The sequence below is a fragment of the Empidonax traillii genome, unplaced genomic scaffold (assembly GCF_003031625.1).
Source record: "Empidonax traillii isolate 1590-97213 ecotype Southwest subspecies unplaced genomic scaffold, ASM303162v1 scaffold35:size4298261, whole genome shotgun sequence".
NCBI classification, from domain to species: domain Eukaryota; kingdom Metazoa; phylum Chordata; class Aves; order Passeriformes; family Tyrannidae; genus Empidonax; species Empidonax traillii.
In genome coordinates, this window is record NW_020955228.1 from 3805417 (window position 1) to 3824813 (window position 19397).

Here is a 19397-nt window from a genome sequence, read left to right on the forward strand (position 1 = left end):
TAGTAGATTTTAAGCTGAAGAAATATTTGAAAATTAAACCTTTTCCAGATCTTCATTTTGCAGCTACCTTCACTCCACTTCAGCCTTGGAATCAGCCTTATCCTAATGCTAATGGACCTAGAAGATTATCTGGTTTCTCGTTTCATTCCATAACTGATCTTGAATTGATTGGTAACTAAAAGTCAATCTGATATATAGGACCACCCAAAGCCCTTCCATGAACATGCCATCATTTTGAAAAGGCTAATTGCTGACCTGCTGTCCTTTCAGACTGCAGGTTATAGGGCACGGTAAGATTTGTAGAAGGAACGGAGCTGATAGGAAGAAAGAGGAGGTTCAGCATATAGAACTTGTAGATAATGCAAAATCCAGGCCATCATTAGAGTCAGATACTGCCTTAGAATGCAAAAGGTCAACTTTTTTAAGCAAGTCTGTAACTGCATCTATAATTCCGCCAAGAATGAAAATTGGCTGGAAAAGTACCGTGGAATAATTCCGCAGCAAATATAAATCAGCATGGTTTGACTCAAGTCAGTGGAGCTATTCCAGTTTACAATAGGTTAAGATCTGGCCTCAGATGGACATTTGCATGCATAAATCAAGTAATTGCATGCACAAACTGATAGTTATTGTGATTTGCATGTGTAAGTGTTCACATTAATTAGCAAGAGCACTATTGAAGTAATGCATGGGGTGGCTTTTTCATGTGCAAACAGATGCACTTGGAGACACTGAAGATTTTGTTAATAATAATGTGGAAAGGAGAGAAGAGGCCGCTTACACCCTGAATAACCTCTTTTCTTCTCTCTCTTCTTCTTCTTCTTAAGTCTGTTCTTATATGAAACCCCCCATTTTAATAAAGAAAAAAATAATATTGGAGCTTTGGGGACAAGGTTAACCAGAGAAAGAGAAAAAAAAATCTAACACTGTGTCTGTTTCTGGCATCACTGTGTCAGTTTTACATTGTCATTAAATATGGGTCGGTTTTTAAGGATATTAATCACATCAAACTTACTACAGGGTGCATATTTCTACAGTGAAGCACTGCAAAGCAAGCAATGAGTCACACTAGGGAGAGAAAATGGCAGGTTTTAAGCATGGGAAAGCAATCAAAACCTAAAGAGTACTTTGCAAGAAATTAATGGAAATTGCATGTCTATTAACCCAAACAAATTCTAACTAAGCTCAAAGGATGAAGAGGCAATTGGCATTGAGCTGTGAAGTTAAGAAGTTTGCACCACAACTTTCAAAAAGGTTAAGTCTTCTCAGATCTTGGAGTAAGAGGTCAGGCAACTACAGTAAGGGATGTCAAACTCCAAGGTTCTCCAAAGTTTAAGGGTACTTGGGGGTAAGATTTGAGACTAACCCAGCTCCAGTGAGAGCAAGGAATCAGTGAGAAGGAAGGAGACAGAATACATGAATTAATGTATTTCAACTGAACCATTAGAGAAGCCCATCCCAGACAGATAACAACAGATTGAACTAAAAAAAAAAAAAATGCATGTAGTAGATCTGCCAATATAATCACATTTCTCAAAAATCAAAATAACTTCCTAAATTCAGCAAATAACAAGGGGTAGAAAAGGGAAAAGAAGAATCTGCAAAAGGCAAAACATTTTATTTTGACATTTTCAAGATGAAACTTTTTTTTTCAAAACAGTATTTTCATTTCAAGCTGAACTTCAGCTTTTCAAATATCAGCCAAGGAAGGCAGAGTATTTCAAAAAAGGGAAAGAAATAACTTTGGGTAGCATTAAACAACTTTTATAGCCATTAATTTTTTTAATCACTGAAAAACACACTGATTTTCTGGTTTGGACTGATTTTTAGCTATATTTAATTTGCTTGGTTTGTGGCTCAACTGCCAGAATAAAAAATGCCATTATTTTCCATGTCTTTAATTCTGCATTCCAGTCTGAACTGAAGCCAGTTAATATAAAGTCCTGGGATGTGTTACTCTTCCCAGGCCAGTGTTAAAACACTAACTAGAATGGGAGAAGAGAAACTGTGTAATCTCAGTGTCCTAACAAAGGTAGTATGATTCTGCCCTCCAAACACACCACTTTCAGCACTGTGTGACCAGCAATTCTGTGCACACAGCCTGGGAAGGTGTTTTAAAAAAGATGGTCACTGCCTGGTTGACAGATTGCAATACACATTTCTGTCAAGGGAGATGAGGCCATAGAGAATGACTTCTCTGACATGTTCATGGCCTCTAATTTTTTTCCTCTTCATTTCACCACTCTCATAGTTCTTTCCATGAGCCAGATGATGAGATTTTGAATTAATTTAATATTTAACACCTAATAACAAACCAGCTTTTTAATTACCCATTTATAGCTTACTGGCACAAGACTTGGAGCTGCAATATAAAACATCTCTATCTTTGGTATTTCTGTCCTTGTCTCTTATATATGGATAACTGCTGGTCTTTTCCACAGCATCCGTGCTTCCTGTCAAAGGAATGCTATAATTGATGGAAGTGTCATGGACAACCAGGATGAAAAGGGGCTTGCAGGCATTAGGAAGCACAAGTCACTATCACTTCAGATCTTCAGAATTTAAAAGCTCTGTGCTTGTGATGTGGCCTTGTTAAGATGTGTTTTCTATACAGCTTTGCTCCTTTTTATCTGTACAAGACTTATCACAGTGGGGTCCTATAAATGAGACTCTTGGAGCTACAATGATGCACGCACAATATCACCATAGTAATAAAAATTAATAACTATCATATTTTGCATATGTATTTTATGCAAACTTGATAATATTGTCACTGATTTGGGTGGGGCGCACTTTATTTTCTGTAAAGAGCACATTAAAACTCACAAAAATCACAAGAAAATTAGGAGACAGGCCAAGGTAACTTGTGTAATTCTTGGTGGATGCAGAGGCACATTCCCTTCCTTCCCAGTCATATAACCTCAAAGAAGGTATTTCTTTTCCTGTACCAGAAACAGCAGCTACCAAAATACTCACTAAGAAAAAGTCAGTGCAAAATGTCATTGGAAAGATTGACTGACAATCTTATTTTATGAGGTAGTTTTTGCTGTTTCACTAAAGGTAGCTACCAGAGATATGAAGTACATTTCATTAACAAAAGAATATTTCTGAAAAAAAGGAATAAAGAAAATCCACAGAGGCAATATGTGTCAGAAGTGATTCAGGCAATCAAGTCTTATCAATCTGAGTGATCTCAGTAATTCCTGGAAGCACTGAAGTTGCATGCTTTGTCTTTTTCATCCTTTTATCAATCATCCCTTTAATCTTTTTTAATTTTGTTGATAAAATTAAATATTAAATCAATTCATTAACTACACAGAAGCAAAAAGCAGGAGGGAAATGCTAGCAAAAAGCTGTATTAGTATGAATGTGCAGAGAGGTTTCTTAAGGAAGAAGCAGCCTTCAATACAAACTTGAAAGTGAAAATAATGCAGAAGAAATATAGAGAGTATGGCATCATACACTGTTATTTTCTAGTCCTTTTCAGCTGGCTATAATATCTCCCATGACCATGATTTCTCATATTTAGGTATTTCTTATGTGGGAAAGCTCGTGCATTTGACTGACTAGAGGTTAAAATTTGGCCTTATTAAAAACAGCTGAAAACATTATATTTGTAGTTCTGTGACTTCATCCTGCAAATAATTCTGCTCTTGTATATGAGAGAGAGGAGTATCTTTTCCTTTGGGTGCCCCAAGAAGATTGAGGCCAAGTCCCTGCTGATTTCTTAGAAGCAAAGAGAGGTGTTCAGAGTAACTGATCTCTCACTAAAACTGCCAGAATTGTACTGACAGATTGGCTTCCAAGGAGTATTGATGTTGTTAGCAATCATTGCCCAGACACCTTGCTTGAAGGATGATGTTTTCACTAATTCCAGAAAGCTTTCCTCTTTATCCTAGTGATGGGTGGCTTTGGTGATACAAGGTCTGGACAGAACCAGGGGATTACAGAATTACAGAATCATAGAATAGTTTGGATTGGAAGGGACTTTAATGGTCATCTAGTCCAATCCCCATGCAATGAGCAGGGGTATTTTCAAGCAGGTCATATTGCTCAAAGCCCCTTCCTACCTGACCTTGAATGTTTCCAGGGATGAGGCATCCACCACCTCTCTGGCAACCTGTTCCAGTGTTCTACCACCCTCATCATAAAATGCTTATTCCATATATCTTGTCTGAATCTACCCTCTTTTAGTTAAAAAATATTCCCTTCTGTCCTATTGTTACAGACCTTACTTAAAACTTTGTCACCATCTTTCTTATAAGCCGCCTTTAAGTCCTGAAAGGCTCTAAGGTCTCCCCAGAGCTTTCTCCTCTTCAGGCTGACCAGCCCCAACTCTCTCAGCCTGTCCTCACAGGAAATGTGTTCCAGCCCTCTGATCATTTTGGTGGTCCCCCTCTGGATCTGCTCCAATGTGTCCATGTTTTTCCTGGCTGAGGGCTCCAGAGCTGGATGCAGTACTCCAGGTGGGGTTTCACAAGAGCAAATCTGTAGTGGTGGATCCTCTGTATTAAAAAAATGTATTTTCAAGTTTTCACCAACCAGCCATTTGTACCTGAATGATAATTCATCACTTCTTACATAAGTGGCCTGACAAAAGCAGTGGAAAACATTAGGCAATATTATGAGTTTCCACTTGTGCACAGTCTGTGTGTGGTGCACCTTACTGTGCGCAGGATCTCCCTACATATATGACCCACATCTACTAGTGAAGCTGTCACATCTACAGAACTCCCTGTCTCTTCAAATGGAGATGATGTTGAGTTTTCACAATTGATTAATGTTTCTAAATAATGAGTATTATAGAAATATTTAGAATAGGGCTGAGATAGGTGCGTCCTGATAAGGATTCAGTCTGGATTTTCTGAATTTCCCCCATCCTGAAGGACTCAGATTGAGAGTGTATCTAATTATTCATGTGACACTGAATGTGAAGGGTCTTTTCATGCAAGACATATAAATTAATAAACATAAATGTGTTTATTAAGAGTGTGCAGATTTACACCTCCCTTAATATCTTGGAAAATATTTCACTGTCACAAAGATAAATAACCTTCTTATGGAAGGAAATAAATTCTAGTTTATATCTGTATTCTTTAAAACACCAGAGACTCTCTCAAAATACTTCAGCCCCTATTTCAGCAACAGCCTTTTGCAATAAAATTGGTACTTAATTTGGCCACTGAGGTTAAAGGAAAAAAATGTTTCTATAAATACATTGTCAGCAAAAGGAGGGCTAAGTGGAGTCTCCATCCTTTTTCTAGAGGTAGAGGATATTGTAGCATAAGGGTATGAGGAAAAGGCTAAGGTACTTTATGCCTTCTTTACCTCAGCATGTAGTACCAAAAACAGTTGTCTTCAGGATACTCAGCTCCAAGAGCTGGAAGTTGGTGACTGGAAGCTGAGTGAAACCCCCATAATCCAGGAGGAAATGTTTAGTGACCTGCTATGCCAATTAAACACCCACAAGTCTATGAGCCCAGGAAGGATTCACCCAAGAGTAATAAGAGAGCTGTCAAAAAAAGCTTGTCAAGCCACTTTCATTTGTTTCCCAGCAGCCCTGGTTATCTGGAGAAGTTCTAATTGACTGGAAATTAGAAAATGTAGTGCCTATCTATAAGAAGGGTCAGAAGGATGATCCAGGGAACTACAGGTTTGTCAACCTGACCTCGGTACCAAGGAAGGTCATGGAGGAGATTATCCTGAGTGCCATCTCACATCATTAGCAGGACAATCGGGGAATCAGGCCCAGTCAACGTGGGTTTATGAAAGGCAGGACCTGCTTTACCAACCTGATCTCCTTCTATGACAGGGTGACCCACTTAGATGAGGGAAAGACTGTGGTTGTGGCCTATCTAGACTTTGGTAAAGTGTTTGACATCACCTCCCACCGCATTCTCCTGGAGAATCTGGCTGTTTGTGGCTTGGACAGGTGTAGTGTTTACTGGGTGAAAAACTGGCTGGCTGGTTGGGCCCGGTGAATGGAAATAAGCACAGTTGGTGGCTGGTCACTAGTGGTGTTCCCCAGGGCTCAGTGTTGGGGCCAGTCATGTTTAATAACTTTACTGATGATTTAGCCGAGGAGATCAATGCATCCTCAGTAAGTTCACAGATGTCACCATGTTAGGTGAGAATATTGATCTGTCACCTAAGGTAGGAAGACTCCCTAAAGGGTCTTTCACAGCATGGATTGATGGGCTGAGGACTGCATGATTTTCAATAAGGCAAAATTTAGGGTCCTGCTCTTGGATCACAACCACCTCCCCTGCAGTGCTACAGGCTTTGGGAAGAGTGGCTTGAGAGCTGGTCAGCAGGAAGGGAGTTCACAGTACTGGTTGACAACTGGCTGGATATGAGCCAGCAGTGTCCGGGTGGCCAAGAAGGCCAATGGCATCCTGGCCTGTAGCAGCAATAATGTGGCCAGCAGGACATGGGCAATGATTGTCCCCCTGTACTTGGCACTAGTGAGGCCCCAACTTACATCCTGTATTCAGTTGTGGGCCCTTCACTACAAGAAAGACATTGAGGTGCTGGAGTGTGTCCAGGGAAGGGCAGTGGAGCTGGTGAAGGGTCAGGAGCACAAGTCTTATAAGGAGCAGCTGAGAACTGGGGTTATTTAATCTGGAGAAGAGGAGGCTCCATGGGGCCTCATTTCTCTCTACAACTACCTGAAAGGAGGTTGTAGCCAGGCAGGGGTCAGTCTCTTCTACCATGTCTCAAGCGACATGACAAGAGGAAATGGCCTTAGGTTGAACCAGTAGAACTTCAGATTACATAGTAGAAAAAAAGATTTCACTGAAGGAGTGGTTTGCTATTGGAATAAGTTGCCCAGGGAGGTACTGACACCACCATCTCTGGAAGTGTTCAAAAGGTGTTTGGATGTGGCACTTGGGGATAAGGTTTAAGGGTGATTATGGTGATGCTGAGTTAACACTTGGATTACATGATCTCAGAGGTCTCTTCCAGCCTTGGTGATTCTGTGATTCTGTGACACATGCCAAGATTTGCCACAGTGAACTTGCAAAATAAAGAACTGTTCCTAGGAATTTTCCTCTCATTTTTAATTGGAACCAGGTGTTTGTTTGTTCAAAATCTGTTAAGCTTTTCCCAGGACCTATCACAAAATTGTTTTACAATATTGAAAACCTGGAAAATGACCATGTCTCTGATACCAAACTTCTGTCTCCAAGACCATGCCCATCATGATATGCGTGACACAGACGGCATATAGAGAAGCGGTGTCAAGGCCTGATAGATCTTTACTGAGTCAAACCAGCTATAACATTTAAACTCACTACAGCCATGATCCCAATATATTTGCACATCCAAAATATGCCTGGAAGTGCTGTTACAGCACATAATGTGTCAAACACACAAGTAAATTGGGGGCTAGAGGAAAGGATTTAAACCTTTTTCAGGAAAATATGAAGTATGCATTGCTAAGAACTTTACCGTTAAACTGAAACTACCTAAAAAAAGCTTTCTCAGCTTGTCAGTGTTTATTTATCCCCTCTTCAGGCATCCGTTACAGCTTTGCTTTTTGTAGTAATTAGTAAAATATGCAGAAAGTTATTTTAAACTGAGAAATTGGAACTCCAGACACATTCTGCATTTTTATCCAAGGCTTTTCAGTGGATGACACATTTCTGGATCCAGTCTGATTCTGGTGTCATTCTGCTGGCAGTAAAATGTATTTACTCTTGCTGTGCTTAATCATATATGCTAGTTATATCTGGGAAGATATTGGCAGTGTAGGTGAGACAGATCTTAAGGGCAGATGATGAAAAAATGTAAATAGTTCCCCGAGAGAAGGGGTGTCTGGCAGAGAAGTTTGCTGTATTAAAAGACTTTAAACGCTAAACATAAACATATCTTGTTCCAGACAGAGATGTATATTGGAGCAATATGACCACCCAGAGTCAGGGAAGAGAATTACATCAGTGGACAGAACACAGCAGATCAGCTCAGCACAAGAGAGGGGCCACTGGTGAGCAGGAATGTGTTTGTATTAGCTGATTATTGAAATGAAAGCTTCTGAAATTCACTTTTTTGTCCTCATTTGTCCTGAAAGTCAATCTGCTGGTGTTGGATATGTTGTTTTAAAAGGAGAATTAGGCTAAGAAATAATTTTGTTCCTCCTTTTTAAAATCAAAGGATGAAGCAACATTACTAAGCCCCATGCCTGCACCAGTAACCCCGACTCTCAGGCACTTCAGTCATCTGCCCACACTGGGCCATTATCATGGGGGATCTCTCATCAGCACTGACCAAATCAACCCTGTGGCTTCTTGCCCATCCCCACTCCATGTTCCCCACAGATTCACATGGCTTTCCAGGTCTTACCATCCCAGGCCCTTTCCCTGCCAACCCTGCCAGCAGTTCTGATGCAGGTACAGCATCACCAAGGTAAAATTCAGGCTGTAAACTAGTTCAGGGGAAGTTTCAGCAGCCCTCTACCACCATGGCAAAAATCTGAAACACCTCCAGAGGCTCCCAGGCACCATGTCTTTCCCAGTCCCAGAGGCAAGGCTGCCCTTGGGGTCTTGGGGCAATAACAGGCTCTGAGCTCAAACCAAAATCCTAGAAAATGTTGTTTCATCTGTCACTTGTATCTGTTTGCACTTTGCCATCATCTTTTACTATCTTTCCACTTATATATCCAGCTTTAAAATGTCACCATAACAACTAAGGGAGTTTTCAGACGATATAAAACTGGGAGAAGGATCAATATGTTAGAGAGCAGGGCTGCCTTTCAGAGGGATCTTAATAGGCTGAAGAAATGGGCTGACAAAAACCTCATGAGGACGACATACCTGGGGCAAAGTAATGCCATGTAGCAGGACAGTTTGGCTTCTAGAGACCAGCTTTGAAGAGAAGGACCTCAGTCATCCTGGCTGATGGTATGTTGGGTGATATGACCTTGTGGCGACAAAGACTAACTACATGCTGGGCACCATTTATGATACTGCACCAGTTGAAGAAAATCTATACAGTACCTGTAAGGCCACTCCCTCAAGTGCAGTGTTCGGTTTTAGGGTCCCCATTAGCATTTTAATGTAATTATAGAATCATAAAATTATAAAACAGTTTGGGTTTGAAGGAACCTTAAGGATCACCCATTTCCAATGCCCTGCTATGGGCAGGGACACCTTCCACTAGACCAGGTTGCTCCAAGCCCTATGTAATCTGACCTTGAACACTTTTGGGGTGTGCAGCCACAACTTCTCTGGACAACCTGTTCCAGTGCCTCACCACCCTCACAGTAAAGAACTTCTTGCTAACATCTAATCTAAGCCTACTCTCAGTTTGAAGCCATTACCTCTTGTCCTGCCACTATAGTTCCTGATAAAGAGTCCCTCTCCAGATTCCTTGTAAGCCTCCTTAAGGTACTGGAAGGTAGCTATAAGGGCTCCACACAGCCTTTTCTTCTCTAGGCTGAACAGCCCCACCTTTCTGATCCTGTCTTCATAGGGGAGGGGCTGTAGTCTGCTTACTAACTTTGGGGCCCTGCCCTGGACTTGTTCCAACAGTTCCACGTCCTTCTTATGTTGGGGGTACCAGAACTGTAAGCAGTATGTTACATTAGGTGTGTTCCTGAAAAATGGGAAAATATGAAGAAACAAGGTTCAAAAGCATAAATCTGACCACTGTAGAGTGCATTCTAAGTTAAACATTCAAACAGACTCTGTAGAGACTTCCCAAACAGCACGGCACTGAGTGGTTACTGGGAAGCTGATTCAGTAGATATATCTTGAATGGCCTTCATAAAACAGAAGGCATGGAGGGAGAAGGGCTACAGTGTACTGTTGCTTTCCTCTGTAGGAGGACAGCTGCATACACAATCTCTGTGATACCTTTAGTGCATTTAAACCTACACGCTGCCAATTTCCATACAAATCAGAAGCAAATCTAGATGTTTGAGGAACTTACCTTTCTGTATATTGTTTGAAAAAGAAAAAAAGAAAAAAAGAAAAAAAGAAAAATAATGCCTTTGCCAGCTTCACCTTCAAAACCAGAAGCAAAAAAAAAAAAAAAAAAAAAAAAAAAAAAAAAAAAAAAAAAAAAAAAAAAAAAAGACATTTTTTAAATTTCTGTTTTTTGAATTCTCTTTAAAGGCACATTTTAGCAATATAATTTCATGCTTCCTTTTTAAAAAGATGGGAGTGTTTTTCACTGAAATATATTATTATGTCAAAATGTGTCAGTTTTAATTAAACTTTTATCAGGACACAAAAGTAATAAGTGGCACTTTAACTGGAAAATAAGGAAACTGCTTGGACTGTGGAAGACTCACTTCCCTACTTTGCGTCATTTGAAGAGTTTAGAGAGTAAAAACAAGTATTAAGGATTATTGTTTATTTCTAATCCTATCTGCTCAGCTATATTTTTGGTAGAAATGCTTAATTTTATACTTCATACAGTATAAAATTTCAATTTGGTCACTGTCACAAAAATGTTTTCCTGCTAGTATGCTTTAGAACTCAGTGTCTCAGAGACTGGACTTAATACCTTCTTCCAGGTAGGTCATCACTGTTGTTTCAGGCAAGAGGCAGAATTTACAGAGAAACTGTCTGAGGAAAAAAAAAAAAATACTTGATACACAGTCATAAACCATGCAGGACAGCTCCTTTTATTTATTATTCTTCATTACTGTGAGATGTCCTACTTATTTCTCTATCTGCCTTTTTAATTAATTCCCCCAAGTAACAGAATTACATCTGATAGTCCTTTTAAAATAATACTGTGTTTTCCTCCTGTTACTGAAAACTTTTATTTTTCTCATTGATTCTTTAACTGTAGAAAATCAGGTTAAATAAAGACTGTTCCAAGATCTGCTATCAGGAAGGACAAAAAAAAAAACCAACCCAAAACACAAAAAACCAACTAAACCAACAAACAGTTTGCTAGAGATGTCATGAACTTTTCTATGAAGAGTCTGGTGATGAAAAATGGTGATTTTCAATTTTTTTTTTTTTTTGTGATGCAGAAAGTTCTTTATGTTGTAGAAATCAGCAACATACAACAGAAACAGCTTACCCAAAAAAGACTGTATCCCATTGTGGCATTCAATAACCAGAAAATGTGATCTTTTTCAAAGTAAGTTCATAATCTATAAAAATTAGCTCAGATCAAACATGACAACTCAAGTGGGTGTTTTAATTACACTTACAGTATAGTACACAGCCCTCCCTCATACTAGAGTTTTATCTGTTACAAGAACCTGATAATCCTACATTATATTATGAGATAGCACAGTCACCACGTCTTGCTATGATTTTCAAGGAATCATAGAGGACTGGCACTCAGACTATAAATGAGCACTGTGGTATTTAAATCAGAAGAGTTTCAGAGCCCAGAGGCTGGTGCAGTTTAATAATTGCAGTGTTTCTGAGTGTTATAACATTGTTCAGTTTGGAAAGGACATCACAGATTTCCATACATGGAGGTATGTATGGTCAAGTTTGCCATTATTTTCCATACAAATGCTGAACAATTTTTTTTCCCCTGCAAATGTTAAGAAGACAGCTTCAGACCTAAAATTAAAGATTTGATTGTGGTAGAATGAAACTGAAGAACAGCTAATAAGAGTTATTCAGAATAGTTAGTCACCATTACACCCACACCAGCATTTCAAGGATATTGCAGAAATCTTTTGGTGAATGCGATACCGCAGGGCATCTGAATATGACAGAACTACCTAAAAGCAGATATCTACAATAGATTCTTAATCCAACATGAGCATTTTAAGGCAAGTGTGTAAATGCAAATATTAGTTTTCGGAACATAAGTAGAATGTAAACATTGTTGAGCACATCTCAAAGGACATATTTGATCAAAGTTTAGAGCCTTGTAATGTTTCTTTTGTGTGTATATCTTACCCAGATGTCCCCATTCTAGAAGGCTTGTCCCTTCAAGTTGAAGTGGGAATGCTAGCAGTTGTTGACACCTGTGGATGAGGGAAAAGCACTTCTCTTCTGTTACCTGGTAGAAAAGCATATCATAAAACTGCAGTTTGCTGTACTGATTAGTTCATTATGATTTATCTAACTAGTGCCACAGCTTTGGAGAGAGAACTAATGTACAGTCTTGAGAGGTTTACAGGGACAGTGATTGCTTCTGTTACTTAATTACTAACATAATGAAGTTTAATGTTGTTAACCTGTAAAAAAACTGGATGTGTTTTTCCTTATCAAGCTTAAAAATGAGTATCAGCAAGTTGCAGATTAAGAAGAAGAATCCTGTTATTTTGTTCTGGTTCACCATGACTCCACAGATGCCAACTGAGCTATCCCAGTTTGCTTCAGATTAGATAGAGAAACTGCCATGATATCAGTGTGAGTCCAGTTTTACTGAGGAATAATTCCAGTTGATATAGGTGGAAATGAAATGCTACTTTCAGGCTCCGTATCAGAGAGGATGATGAGAGACTTAGTAAAGGGTGGCTCAATTTCAGCAACTGACATATCTTTGGATTTTGGTAACTTCTTCACCCCTTTGAATTGTCACATACTCTTGTTCTGTGAACCCTCCTGTCCTTGCCCATGTTCCTCTTCACTGGGGGATATACCAGGACTGTTCTTGTGTTTCCTATTGCTGCTGCCCAATATGGAAAATCATTTATTACACCAGATTTGCTTGGCAGGCACATGTACAGCTGTTGTTCAACATCCACGCTTTCTTGCCTTCTCCAAGGAAAAGCACAAAAATAAATGTGTGATTTTTCATTGCCAATACCTCAGAAAAGATAAATCTTGTGGTCTTGCATAAAAACGTACAGAGTTCCCTAACAATACACATGAAAAGGAAAAGATGAAGACCAGAGGGGTGATTTGATCCAGTGTTATACTCCAGATGGAAACTCCAACTTGTGCCCTTGCTACAATACAAACACAGAATGGGTAACAACTGATTCTCAAGTTTCTTATGTTACCCCACTGTACACAGCTACGTCAGGTTATTACCTTAGCTGCTTGCTAAGAAATTTGTTTGTCTAATATTCTGTAGGGCAAATGCAAGGTCTTGCTGCAAGGTCCATGCTTAATTCAGTTTGAAAATAGCTTTCCAGAGTTTGTTATTCCTTTTGGTTTTCAAATGTTCACTTTTCAAAATTCTGAGCTTTCTTTTAATAATTAGTTTCTACTTTATTGTGATTTTTGTGTGTTTAAGTTGCCAGATGTATAATTTGTCTTACACAACCAGGAAATATTTCCCAAAATGGTAATTCTTTACTGTCTTTCCAGCTCTCTACCAATGTCCTTGAATGGAGAGAAATTACAGCCATCCTCATAAAAGCAAACCAAAGCCTGAGATGTTGTTATGAACTGATGAAACTAAGTGCTCAGGAATTTTTTAAAACCACCATAGACCTTGTTGGAGCCTGCTAACTGCCATTTTAATACAAGTAGATACTTCACTACCTTCTTTCACAGTAGTATTCTTTGATGTTTTAGAGTTTATCTGAACACATCCACTATCCTGTGACAGTACAACAGTTCAAATAAGTCTTGGATATAAATCATATTGTACAAACTCTTAACTCTTTTTTTTTTTTTTTTCAGAATACTGAGTATTTGGGGGGTTTTGTTTGAACTAAGACAAGTGTTTAAATCTTAAAATATGGTTGACCCAGTACCTGTCAAAAACCTTTAAAATCCAGCAAAAGTTGGTAAAAGCAACACAGAAGAACAGTCATCCATTTCTTTAGCATCACAAAGCTCTAGTTAATACCTTGAGATTCAGACTTTTGGCCCAAGGATTTCTGATCATCATATGAGCAGATGTTACAGAGAGCAAGGTGTGCATTAATGTGTGTCCCAACTATAATACTTCAAAGACTGTTCCTGGGTGGACAACCTAGTTGTACTCTAGATACTTAAGCCCTAAATTCCCACAGAGTAGCACTTTATTCATAGTTTCTGATGACATATGGGCCTATGTGTTCCTCTTATACCTTATATTTTACAAGAGAGTCTAAACAAAAAAATTACTGTGGTTTTCAGTGAGATAAGTTGTTACCTCTAGGAATATTTGTAGAAGTAAATAGGTAATAAAAAGCCATTTTAATGCATCTTCTTTTGTTGGTCTAAAGTCCCTCTTTCAGCACATATGTAGTGCTGGACCCAACTATTTCTCCAATACACATATAAGCTGAAAAACAGGAGTATGAGATTAGCACCAGATTCTAGTCCTCCTGCAAAAAAGGTGGAATAACTCTCAGTAGGTAACTACCCATATTTTATCTCATAACAATTTTACTACACACTATAGGCTTACGTTTTCTGGGAGGAAAAAGATTTGCAGATGTTCCTCTAAGAGGTTTTTGCTTCACAAAATTTGGCCCAGGGTCACAGAGAGTCGTGCTGCTCAAAGCTGGACTGAGATTTGCAGGATGAATGAATCCTGTCAGAATATGGCAGGAAAAAACATCCTTGTAACACAACAGCAGGTAGTTGTGTCTTTGTCTTGTTTGTTGTGTGTGTGGGTATGGCCAAAACCTGATGAAAGTATGTATATATACTACTCCCCCAGGAGAAATATTTAATTCAGTAGTGTTTCTTGAGATGTCTGGGCCTGCCTAAATAGGAAAATTTACCAGCTTAACTATATCACTGTAATTCCCCATGGGGATGGAAGGAATAAGTGTATCCATGAAGGCAGTTATAGTTCTGGCAGTAAATTTCTCTGGGTAGACAAACCCTTCAGGTTTTGCCCGTAACAGGAAATTTCAGATCTGATATTCATAAGATATAATTGATGAAGTGGCAGCACTGAGACAACACAGCTGCTTAACCTTAGGGAAAAGAGCAAGGGGGCCTGTTTGTTACTTTACAATATATCCCATCATATACAGGACTAAGAGTGCCTTTTTTGGTATTGCTTTGTGCCCTCTCAGTGCTCTGTAAGCCTCAATTTTATATGGATTAGACAATGACTATTTGAATCAAAATCAACTGATTTGGCTTGTTAGACTCAACTTCATGAAGTAGCCTGCGTTCTTCCCGTCCATGTGGTAGAAGGGTGCTCTCAGTACAGTACCAGATTTTGCCAGCAGAGAGTTATCAGATGTGAGAGGCATTATATTGAAATCCTGAATCTGTGCAACCGACCTGGTAAAGCAGACCCATAAAAGCAGTTTTCTTAGTCAATGACAGACATGCTACACAGAGATGCTTTGCAGACTCAGAGAAACAGATCCCATCAGTCTTAATTTACCTAAATTTGTATATCCAGAGCTGCATTTCAGAGCCTTCCAAACTCATTTCACTTGCCTGACCATGTAGACACATTATAACTTCTCTTATTTTTCTTCAGGTGGTGGAACAAGCTCTCACCTTTGCCCTGAACAGAAGAACCTGCATTATAATCACTTACCAACCATCACCAGCAACAAGCACAGTTATTCTTGTTCTTGTTACCAATGAAAAAATAATAAGAATTCACCAGCAGCAATGGCAAGACATGAAGCATATTTTAATTCAGTAAATGCACAAACACTGCCATAAAACATCAGTAGCTTGAGGTCTTCTTTGGAAATGAGCTGTCAGAAGGGGAAGAAAAAAAAAAGAGCAGTTAGCATTAAAAGGGCGTTGTCTGATGTGGTGATTTTACAAATTTTTTTTCATGATACATAAGTCCTATTTAGGACCAGGAGTCTTTTAACCTGGTGAGTATATTTGCCTTCAGAGAATAAATGCATATTTCTTACATTGAGCTGAATATGAATGTGGTTGCAGACAATTTTTCAGCTTTTCACTCAAGTGTTTACTCCCTCTTCTCCTCCTCCATAAAATATGCAACTGAGCAGACTCCATCAGAACTAACAGTGACAGACATAATTAATTAGCTGTATAACCTTAAATTGTTGTTCTAGGTTTTATGTTAATTTTTGTAAGAGGAGGCTTAAATCATTAAACTTTACTCTTGGGACTGAGGTCTGTAGTGATGGACCTGATTCGGAAGTTCAAATTAACAAATTAAAATCTGTAAAATAGTTTGTTCCAGTTTCACACTGCAGCTTGGTTTAATTCAAATTTAAGTTAATATTTAGTCCTTTAACCATTTTCAGTCCCTATTTAAACTGCTACAGGTCACTGTTAGAGACTTGTATTCTGGTCCTGAATTGTCTATCCCCGGAGACCCTAAAGATCTGCATTCCATACTTCAGTTTCTCATTGTGTAAATCTGTATTACTGCTAACTATTTCTAACTTTAAAGTACCTTAAAACCAAGTGTGAAGACTTCCAGCAAGTGTAGTATTAAAAGCAAGACCTGACAGCTGGCAACAGCAGTGGTCCCAGGCTGACAGTCACATTGGGGCTGAAACAACAAGCCACCATTTACATCAGGAAAAGACCAAAAAGACTTTCTGCATAAAAGGAAGTCCATCGAGTGAAGTTTTGAAATCCTCCTTTTTTAGATGAGCTTGGACAAATCTAAAATCATTCATTAACTCATAGGTGTGAGCAAGGTTACTCTTCACGTCTGCTGGACACAGTCACCCAGCATAAGCCTTCCTGAACCAAAGGGCTGGAAGAGACCCAAGAAGATCACCTTGTACATCCTCAAGGCAGGATCACCTATATCAGTGTCATTCATGAAAAATGCTTGTTCAAATAGCTCTTTAAGATCTTCAGTGCTGACAATTTCTTATTATCAGCAATCTTATCAACAATCTCTGCTTCACTCTTCTTGTTGAAAGGACTGTTTTGTGCCCTGATATGTAACCTAAATCACCTTTGCTGTTCATTGTCATTGTTTTCTGCTGGACATTTTCCAGCTGGCACACACCCTTCATGAAATGTTTTGCCCAAAGCCAGGTAGCAAACTCCAGCTGAGGCATTCACAGTACTGAGCAGAGCAGAAGGATTATGTGCCATGTTTTGTAACCTGTATTCCTGCCTAGTGTATGTCAGGAGGGTGTTTTGTAACAGCATGACACTCTTGACTTGTGTCAAGATTTAATTTAATCATAAACTCATACCTTCTTTTCCATAAAAATACCACCAAGTCAGTCATTGTGGTTAGCCCACAGACTGTACTTGTGCAACTGGTCACACCCCACTGAGTTTAGTTCCTAGAACATGTTTTTATTGAATATCACCCTATTTTTCAGACAATTTATCCAGTTAGTCAAGGTAATTTTGAATTCTAATCCTGTCCTCCAGCATCCAGTCTTTCTCAACTTGACATTTTCTGGAAATTTAATAGGCATGCTCTTCTCCCCATCTAGGTCATTAATGAAAATATTGAATATAATACAACCAGGGCAAACTCTTGCAGAATTCCAAGCAGTTGGGAACCTTCAGCTGGGACAGCCACTTACTTACCTTGCAAGTAGATATTGTTGTACATGTGGGCCCTCCAAGCTCTTGTCCTACTCATTTCTTTTGACTTGTTCCAGGTGCTTTAGAAAACAAACTGTGAGTATGCCTATAGGAAAGGTGCTTGGGTTTTTTGCAAATCCTCAAATAGACACTTGCTACAATAGTGTTACTTTCACAGGACCTTTGCCAGAGAGGGGTCATCTAGCCTGTCATCCTATAAAAATATACTATTTATCTTTCAGTAGACAAGATCTGACCACCCAGCAGAAGACCTGCAATAACACTTTTCCCATGCTAATAATAAACCTAATTAGCATTACTGGAAAGACGTTGGAGGTTTTGGGGGTGTTTTGGGGGGGTTCCTTGTCTTTTTTTGTTTGTTTGTTTCTTTTTTGGGTTTTTTGTGGGGTTTTGTTCGTTTGTTTTTGTAAAAAACATAGGAAAAAAGAATCAATATATTGTTATAGACTTCACTTCTGATTTTTAGCTAGCTGCTTCAACATCTGTTTTTTAGCTTTACCTTCAGGAAGTAAATATTGACACTTTTGGCTAGAAAGAACTGTGAATATGTAAAATGTAAAAACCTGAAAATAGTTTTGCAAATACAGCAAAATAAGTGTTGTCTTCTCATAAAAATTATCAGGCTATAAGTTCATAACTTGGTAAAGGCAGTTTGCCTAATTTAGATTTCATTTTCATTACAGCAGAATGGGAAGCAATCAATTTCAGTGAAAAGGCACTATTTCATGATATTTTTTGAGGCAAACCAACTGAGATTTGATAGTTGACAGCCTAGGAGTGGAAGGCATCCCAAGGCAACCATGCTGCAGTGATAATTGCCTCTGACAGAATTGTATTACAGAGATATTTGACAATTATACAACAAGTCTGTGTGACTGAGACTTTTATCAGACTCTCTCAGCATGTCACATAGATGGCTAAGGAGAGACACTTTATGCCTAGAGGCGTGACTGCCGTGGCTTTCTGGTCTCCAGCGCCACCTTGGTGCCTGCTCTCACCTGCTGCATAGTCTCATTCACCATCACCCCAGGCTCCTCTTTTAGTCAAACCTCCGTTCAGATTTATTGTGAAGGTCTCAACTCCCTGTATCAGTAGTGTTCCATAAACAGGAGATTTTATATGTTATTCTTCTATTAGTCAAAAAATGTAAAGATTATTCTGAGTTCATTAAATACTGCTTGCAAGTGTGCACATATGAAGTTAAGTTTGTCTGTAGTTTGAAGTGATTTCTTACGGAAACAATTCTTATATGATCAAACCACAGTCTGCCTCTGTACCTCTCCTCACAAGAACCCTTGTATCTGTTGGCTGGTTTGAAGGGCAATTAGCTTCCTAAAAATTAAGAAAGAAAGGTACTTAGGTAGTGGAGTTTATTACTTTATTCCAATTAAAGGAAAGGCCAATCTTATGTCATGTTACACATTAGAGTATCTATCCAGCCCAACAGTTTTTGTTATGGTTTCTGTTGCAGAAGCAGCTTTCATCAGCATTTGTATCTCTGCTAAGATACAGATCTCTTTGTTGTTTGGCATGAATCCAGGAGAAACCACACATCATTTGATCTCTGGAGCAAATGCTTAATATTGTCTGTGTGCATTTAGCAGTTAGACAGCACCTGGGGACAATATGGCTGAAATTCTGCTCTCTTCTAGGCTTGGGCATCTCTGTTCTGGCTACTTGGAAGTCCTACCTTGTTATGTACCAGATAAGTGGTGAGTCACAGGAAAGGAAGATATGCTGTGTCCTTCTTCTCATCATTTATTAGAAACAGTTTCCTGTACATTGTCTGAGGAGTTAAATTCTGATTGTGTGTATGGGGAATCCTCAGAGCACCTCAAGAAGGTCAAGCTCACAAGGGACCTAGCAGGATAAGACACCAAAGTGGTCATACAGATCCTGAGAGCAAGTATGGAGCTCTAGGCACACAGGTACCTGTAAAGTAAGGTGTTTGCTGGTTTTAGCAGCAGCCAAGTGTCTATGTTCTATTTCCTATTGTCTTCATTAGGTTTTATTTTGCCTTTCTTTTTTTTTTTTTTTCTTTTTTTCTTTTTT